This window comes from Cydia amplana, chromosome 16 (assembly GCF_948474715.1).
Source record: "Cydia amplana chromosome 16, ilCydAmpl1.1, whole genome shotgun sequence".
Taxonomy (NCBI): domain Eukaryota; kingdom Metazoa; phylum Arthropoda; class Insecta; order Lepidoptera; family Tortricidae; genus Cydia; species Cydia amplana.
Window position 1 is genome coordinate 12,578,187 of NC_086084.1, and position 8,757 is coordinate 12,586,943.

The 8,757-nt window shown below is 38.5% G+C and overlaps 1 protein-coding gene across 2 annotated transcripts in view; it reads right to left on the bottom strand.

The window, feature by feature from the left end:
* The window catches only part of LOC134655083 (adipokinetic hormone/corazonin-related peptide receptor variant I), a 186,064-nt gene extending 177,583 nt beyond the window's left edge, over positions 1 to 8,481 (bottom strand). For both annotated transcript variants that reach the window (XM_063510546.1, XM_063510545.1), the window contains exon 1: positions 8,385 to 8,481. The gene's annotated coding sequence lies outside the window, so the exon portion shown is untranslated. The remainder of the gene's footprint in view (positions 1 to 8,384) is intronic.
* Positions 8,482 to 8,757: the final 276 nt, after the last annotated feature.

Sequence of the window (8,757 nt, forward strand, 5' to 3'; positions counted from 1 at the left end):
GAGGCAACACGTCGAACGAATGATATGACCGAAGAGCTGGCGGCTACCTCGCACAACGTATCAGCATTGCGATACAGCGAGGAAATGTCGCCAGCATCCTTTGTACAATGCCTCAAGGACTTATTTTAGATTGAAGCTAGTTTTTAATTTCTTTTAGTAATACCACTGTATATATCTTGTTGGTATCTAGTACGTATCGTATCGTTCTCTTCTCTAAAAAGGATCTTGTTTTCCGAATACCGCGGTAGGTATCGTTTGAGAAGAAATGGGAGTATAAAGCTTTCATATTTTACTTCGGAATGTTATCAGTAAACAGGCCCTTTTTAGTCCATTTGGTATTAACGAAGGGAAAAGGAAAATGTTTTTCCAGTATTACTGAATACCTATCCATTTTCATTTTCAGGGTTCCACACCCGACGGGTGACAATCTTAAGCTTACGTTGCCCTTCCGCCTGTCTGTCTATCCTTCAGCGGGCTTTATCTCAAGAACTGTAGAGTGTAGGTATACAGTTGAATTTTTCTCAGAGGGTAGTTTTTTACTTAAATATTTAAAAAGCCAGAAAATAATTAAAATACATAAGATCTATTGTTTATCGGGATCTGTTTCATAAAAAAATGGGTGCCCGTCCTCCTCCACAAATGAAAAAGGCTTACTGAAAAATAGAGAAATTGTGGACTGAAGGTCAAAAATCCTATGATATCTAATATTGCGGTACAATAATTATGTAAACGACACTATAATTCAGTGCGTAAGTTACTCAGATTTAATGTTGGAAGAAATAAGTTGCTACTTTTGAGGTTATATAATTTCTAATCTGTAAAAAAACGGGGTAGAAATATGAAAAGAAAAGTTCAGTCAGATACATATCGGTACTGTGTGTGTTTATTTAGCTAAAAGCTAAAGTGATCCCAAGTCTACTTAGATTGAGACGCAATCATACTGAGCGCCTACCGCGAACCACGTTCGACGTGTTGCCTCTCTGTTGCACTTGTAAATTCGTACGTAAGTGTGACAGGGAGGTAACACGTCGAACGTGGTTCGCGGTAGGCCCTCTGTTAATTAGGTACTCTAGCTTCAGTCTTTGTAAACTTTTACCCGTCCTAAGATATAATTACAAAGGTATCAGAGGGCCTACCGCGAACCACGTTCGACGTGTTACCTCCCTGTCACACTTACGTACGAATTTACAAGTGCGACAGAGAGGCAACACGTCCAACGTGGTTCGCGGTAGGCGCTCTGAGCCCGACAAACGAAGCAAGCAATTAGGTGTAGATTGTGTAGAACATTTACTCGTATATCAAAAACTTCTAAGTATAATTAATTGTAGGTACACAAAATTTACCTCGGCTAAAAACAGTGGCGTAGCGTGAACAAATCTAGCCGTGGGCGAAGTCGCATCTGCGAGGCCCTTTTCTTTCCCTCTTGGGGCGCGAGGCCGTGGGCGACGGCCCACTTCGCCCACGCCTAGCTACGCCACTGGCTAAAAACTATACATTTCAGAGGGGCTACCGCGAAAACCGAAATTCGCATATTGCGGTGATCTTTCTCTTTTACTCCAATGAAGGCGTAATTAGAGTGACAGAGAAAAATGCCCGCAATTTGCAAACTTCCCAGGTTGCTCTGGCTCCTACACTAGGCTGTCTCGAGTGTCTCGTAGGTAACCCAGACTCAAATGAGAAATTATAAATATACTTAATTGATTATTGAAGCCTATAAGAAGAGGAACTACTCAAAAGTTTTTAGTAATAGGCACTCTAAAATTATCTCAAATTAATAAAACTAAATTGAATTACTTATAGTTTTTTAAACTTAGTACGTTTATAGGTGTCAGTAAGAGTGATCTGAATATATTATTACTTAGTGTTAATAGTTTGTATTGTTTTTTGATTATCATTGTTGACATTATTGACGACCATAATGTAAATTCATATAGATTAGCGTAAGAATAATTTATACTGTAATTTATCATTATGAAATAAATAAACTAAACTAAACTAAACTATATACTTAGCACAATTTAGTTAATAGTAAATGACAGAAGTGAATAGAGACTAATACACATAAGTATACCATATGATTACTTATCATGATTAAGGTAACAGAAGTAAATAGAGACTATACATGCCATATGAGTATATGACATGTAACGGATAAATCAGGACACCTACACCAATTAGGTACGAAAAAGAGTAGGTACCTAGGATTAGTTAAAGTTACACACTAAACAGTCTGTAACACAGGCGTCTAGATACCTTCTCCGATACCTACCAGTGGCGGCGCGTCCATAAAAGCCGATTCCCACCGGCTTGCCTGTTTTTGGACGTTTGAGCAGAGTTGTAAAGGAAATATGTAAGCCAAATTAGCTCCGGCTTGCCTATGGATATGTTTGACGCGCCGCCACTGATACCTATACCTAGATTTCGTGAAGAAAATAGGGTAGTTAGAGTAGCGCTACCTTGTTTTTCACGCAAAAGACACAATGGTGGTGGAACACCAGAAAATGCTCAGTAAAATTAAATAGCTAAGGCTTAACTATACCTACTATGGCTATTATGCTTCACAATCCAGTTGTTTTTTGTTTATAAGGCCCACTTGCACCATTCCACTAACCCGTGGTTATGCGGTTAAACCGCTAACCCAGTGTCAAATTGTACTGGTAACCATAGTAACTCCAGGTTTAACCGGTTAACCTCGAGTTAGTGGAGTGGTGCAAGTGGGCCTTAGAGTATTTGCTTACTTAAGCGCATAATATTTATATGTCAAATGTACAAATTTCGGTGTAATTTCAAAACTTATTTGGTCAGCATTTGTTGACTTGCTTATTTATAAATGTACCCACCAGTAATGAATATTACGCTGAACTGCAAATCATCATAATATATCGTGATCGTATTCGGAATATGTAATACTCACATTAATTTGCATAGTTAATGAAATATTTACATATACCTATGCTATATTTAGAGGTCCACGCTAAATGTAACATTTAGTAGGCTCTCGGAGGGCCAGTGAAATGTAAGTATAGGGGAAGTCCGGGCATAGTGAACACCTTTACCTTTGACTTGACATAACAGAAAAATTTAACGAGGAAGAAATGAAAAAAGTATCAATAATAAGTCTTTATTTAATAATCTTTTAATTTAAAACAACACTAGCCTGCAATGTTTAACAGTTGCTGCAATTTTGAACAAAACGTAAAAAAATATATTTTATTCGCTTTGCCCAGGGTGCCGGGCAAAGTGAAACTGGCCCCCGGGCAAAGCAAATATTACTCATAAAATCTTAGTGAACTTAATAACTAAGTGAAAATTAATCAACATAAGATCATTTCAATAATATTAATTAGAAAAAGCTGTCACAAGTAACTTTTGATATATTTTCACTGATTTCATAAGCATAAGTATTCACGGCATTTCTGAAGACATTTTAACACAGCGAATCCACGTTCTGATAGCCATTTCTATGACGTATGTTAGCCAGGAGCTATTATAGATCTTTTTTCGATATTTATATACCATCTGTAACAAAATATTTTCATTAAAAAAATTAATAAATTTAAAGTGAACACGCTATCCGCTTTGCCCGATCCACTTTGCCCATTCAGTCAGTTAAAGAAATTAAGAATTTAAAAAAAATAACCGTTGGATTGTTTTAAAAGAAATGCGTTGTAAAAGGAAGATACTTTAATAAGCAATAGAAGCATCTTGAATTAAAATTCGAGATAATTACTATGACAAAATAACATACAATGTACTTACCTTTCAAAATCGAATGTTTTGCACTAAAAACACATTTTGACTCGTCACCGACGACGCTCACAGCGACCGCTCCCTGTGACGCTTGCCGCTCATAGAGCGAAGGATTCCGAACATCATATAGGCGCATGGTGCGACAAAGTCGAATAGTTTAGGATTGGGAGCCCGAATTCGCTTTGCCTGGGGTGTTCGCTTTACCCGGACTTCCCCTAACTATTTTAATGCCAATCCATAGTCTACCTAAAGAATGACTCACGTTAGACCGGGCCGTAGCTTCCAGCGCTTCGTTTTCTATGAAATGCATCACGTGATCACTTGTCATCTGTCATAGAAAAGTTAGCGTCGGAAGCTCCGGCCCGGACACGGCCCGGTCTAACATGAGTCATCCTTAACAGCGACTCGCGGTCAGTTCTTGTGTATATTTAAAGCAGGAGTTCTATATTTCTGTCCAAGTAATTACCTATACTAATTAACCTGACCAAGTAAATACCTATTAGGGCGTTTTTTTTTGTTGTCCCCTACAATTTTTTTTTAAATTTGGGATTTTTTATGTTATTTCTACTCAGAATCACGAGCTCTTTCTATCCTAATAGGAGAAAAAAAGTGTCCTAAGGTTTTTATTTCCATTGCGTCACCATTTTTCATAGACTTTGTATGGCAGTCGCGGAATGGAAAGATCGAAAAATGTATGGAAATTTTGGGACACTTTTTTCTCCTATTAGGTTAGGATAGAAAGAGCTCGTGATTCTGAGTAGAAATAATATAAAAAATCCCAAATTTGATAAAAAAGTGTAGGGGACAAAAAAAAACGCCCATTAATATCAGTGTTAATTAAAGTTCCAAACAGTAATAAAATTCCCCAATAGGGGAGATTTATATTTGTACTAGCGACCCGCCCCGGCTTCGCACGTGTTAACAAATTATACATAAACCTTCCTCTTGAATCACTCTATCTATTAAAAAAACCGCATCAAAATCCGTTTTGTAGTTTTAAAGATCTAAGGATACATAGGGACAGACAGACAGCGGGAAACGACTTTGTTTTATACTATGTAGTGATGCTCATGCATCCCAAATTACATACCTACAGCTTTCAGCAAAGGCTCGGACAGACAGACGGATAGACAAACGGACATGACGAAACTATAATGGTTCACAGTTGACTACGGGAACCCTAAAAACAGCAACCAAAATAAGCCATTATAACATTTAATAATCCGAACAGCATCAAAGAGTTAAGGCCCACTTTACTCACTATTAGACGGCGCGCGAACTCGTATACGATTTTAGTTACATTGCGGATCATTGAGGTTACATCAATTCAGCCGACCGATCAAATAACGCAATGTAATGAAACTCGCATGCGAGTTCTCGCACCGTCTAAATGAGCCCTTACTTTACTACTAAAGTGTCTGCTTAGCAAAGTTACTAGACAAAAGGTCTCAAGATTGCTAATTGAATATTTGGCAACCGTATTATGATCTAATAAAAAGGCGCTACCGCGCTACGATATGGGCTTTCACTAGAAAGATAAGTGCGAATATGCCGAAAATAAGAGGACTTAATGTCGATTTTCTGGACCAACGTAAGGTGTAAAATAATCACCCTTTTGTCTATTTTTAAAATAACAAATGCCAGGAAGCGACCTTGTCAATCCTTGTCTGATTTTGCCGGTTTGGAAGTCGAAAAACCGATTAAGAGTTTTGATACGATGTGGCTGAAAATGTCTGGCTTTTAATTTAAAGTTGATTAGCTCTGAAAATTGATATTCGGGTTTTTAGCGGTGTTATTATTGAAGTGAAAACTTCTTTAGCGGCGCTGGGCACTTTTTGAGGTGGGGAAAAAATTATAAACTCGAGACAGCGTAAGGCGATCACGTGACCGTAAGGGGCGTAAGGCGACCACGTGACCGTAAGCCCCGTAAGGTGTGGCCACTCATAATTTAAATGGCATTTAAATCAATAAAGAAAAACTCAATATTATTTGATATTTATGTTGCGGACTCCTTTTCAAGATTCTTTAGGTACCTATGTTCAAAAAATTTGACGTTGTCATGGCAGTATGTAAATAAACATGTCAATGAAAAAGTGTGATCTTATTTGAGAATGATAATAATTATAATAAATAAATAGAATACCTCCGCTAAACGTATGTATCGTGTTACCGGGCGTCGGTAACATAGTGAGGTGAGTTTTCACTTCTATCGGCACTCCCGGAGTGCAACCGTTGTTGCTTTTTATATTGAAATCACGTAAACTCACTTTGAAATTTCTATAGACAATGGCGCTGAAAGGAATTTTATCTTGTATTTTTTTTATCAATGAATACTTTTGTTTCAGACACAAGTTGTGTCACACAACTGTCCATATAATAATAATATATATTTAAGCCTTGTTTATTCCTTAATAAAATTTCAGTAACATTACAATTATATTCTCATATTACATAATTTAATTTAAAAAAGTAAATGTATTTTGCATGCAAACAAGACCTCCCTACAGAGTAAAAAAACAGGACACATACAATTAAGTTAGGTACCAGTTTTATACCACGTCGGTGGCAAACAAGCATACGGCCCGCCTAATGGTAAGCAGTCACCGTAGCCTATGGACGCCTGCAACATGCTTTAAAAACCTGTTTTATATAAATGCCTGTTCTTTTTTTATACGAATAAAAGGGAATGAATAAATATACATACTTATAATCACATTTAACTCCGTAATTGCCACTTAAGTTACTTTTTTGTGATTTAACTTTAAATTAAATTATTATTTAAGTATTCCTACTTTACTTTTATTTGAGTTTTATTTTATAAGGGCAGGCTGATTTTATTGGAGTACCTGCCTACATCAATACACCTTTTTAATCAATCTCCCCCTCCTTGTCTGTCTGTTTCTGTGTATGTATGTTCGGGATAAACTCGAAAACTACTGAACGGTTCATGCGGTTTTCATCTATACTATCAATAGAGTGATTCTTAACCCGTAACCGATAAACCGTGTGAAGTAACAAGCGCTGGTGGGCTAGCGGTAAGAGCGTGCGACTTACAATCCGGAGGTCGCGGGTTTAAACCCCGGCTCGTACCAATAAGTTTTTCGGAACTTATGTACGAAATATCATTTGATATTTACCAGTCGCTTTTCGGTGAAGGAAAACATCGTGAGGAAACCGGACTATTCCCAATAAGGCCTAGTTTACCCTCTGGGTTGGAAGGTCAGATGGCAGTCGCTTTCGTAAAAACTAGTGCCCACGCTAATTACTGGGATTAGTTGCAAAGCGGACCCCAGGCTCCCATGAGCCGTGGCAAAATGCCGGGACAACGCGAGGAAGGGGAGAAAAACCGATAACCCGTGTGAAGCCGGCGACCCGCTCCGGTTTGTTGTTGCCAATAAAACAATAATTTGTTTGGCGTAAATATTAGGTAACCTTATTATGTTGATTTTAGCCTGCTTATACTTATATGTATTGGCACGAGCGTGGCATGAAAGCATTGACATAGATATCTAGGGACTGGCTTTACGGGCAATAAAAATGAGGCATGACAGGGGCCAGTACAGCGGTGTGAAACCGCTACAACGCGATTGGTTGACGAGTTCGCATTACGCGCGCTATTGGTCGCAACTAGTTGCATTAGACTGCACGATTGGCTGGAATTCGTGAGTAACACCGCTGAACTAGTACGATTTCTAGTGCCCCATTAGCCCGTCCTTAGATATTATACGTCAATGGCGTGGAAACATACAGATACAGACACATACACGTAGGAATCATTTTACCATCAGGCGGTCTAGCATAAGTTGCGTTCTCGCGCGCGACTCCATACATCTTGCGCGACTTCAAGTATATATGGCAGTGTCGCTTGCGTCAGCGCTACTTTTTAGGGTTCCGTACCCAAAGGGTAAAAACGGGACCCTATTACTAAGACTCCACTATCCGTCTGTCTGTCACCAGGCTGTATCTCATGAACCGTGATAGCTACACAGTTGAAATTTGATCATGTATTTCTGTTGCCGCTATAACAAAAAATACTAAAAAGTACGGAATCCTCGATGGGCGAGTCCGACTCGCACTTGTCCGGTTTTTAATACTTTAGCCGCTACGCTGTCGATTTTGGGTCTGATTGTATTCTTGGTATTTTACGACATGGTTTAAAAAGTCAATGTGAAGCCTATAATCGGCTTAAATAATAAAAAATATCCATTAGTATTAATAGCGTTTTACGACCGGTAAAAATGTTAGACCATACGAAAATTCGGAAAAAATGGTTTTCTTAATTTCACACAGAGTAAGTACATAAATAAGTACTAACCTCTAATGCTTTAAGTAGGTAAGAATATAATTTATATGACTCAACTCAATCACTTGTTATTTACTTACCGTATTGGTATCTAGATAAGAAAATATTATATTGACGCAGATCGAATACGTAATAATTGTACTTGTTTTCAGACAAATAAAAACATTCATGTTAAAAATTTAACACAAAAACTACTAAGAATCCAAGTTAAAAAGACGAGAACAATATATAACTCAAACTTTCCAAAGTTTACGCTCAACAAAGTTAAAATTATGAAACTTCTTCAACACTTATTCAAACTAAGTACACAAGTAACATGTTAAAAACTCACCAAAAAGTATTGTCATCCGTTAGTCACTCACAACACTACACTTGGTCACTCACTGCCCAGCCGTGGGACGTTGGGTTCAGACGCGCGCGCTCTTACTACTGCGGGCGGGCGGCGCCCAGATGTTATCTGAAGGAGGATGAGGCTCCGGCGGCCGCGGGTAGTGGGCGAGGCCACGGAGGCCGCGGGTAGCGGGTGAGGCCACGGCGGCCGCGGGTAGCCGGCGAGGCCACGGACGCCGCGGGTAGCCGGCGAAGCTATACCTCTCGTGATGGTCCATAGGACAGTTCCTTCAAGTCTTTTGCTTGGGCTAAATTTAAAAATATTTGAAGAAATAATTGTTTTTCCTTATTTTTTTATATTTCATTAAATCAAT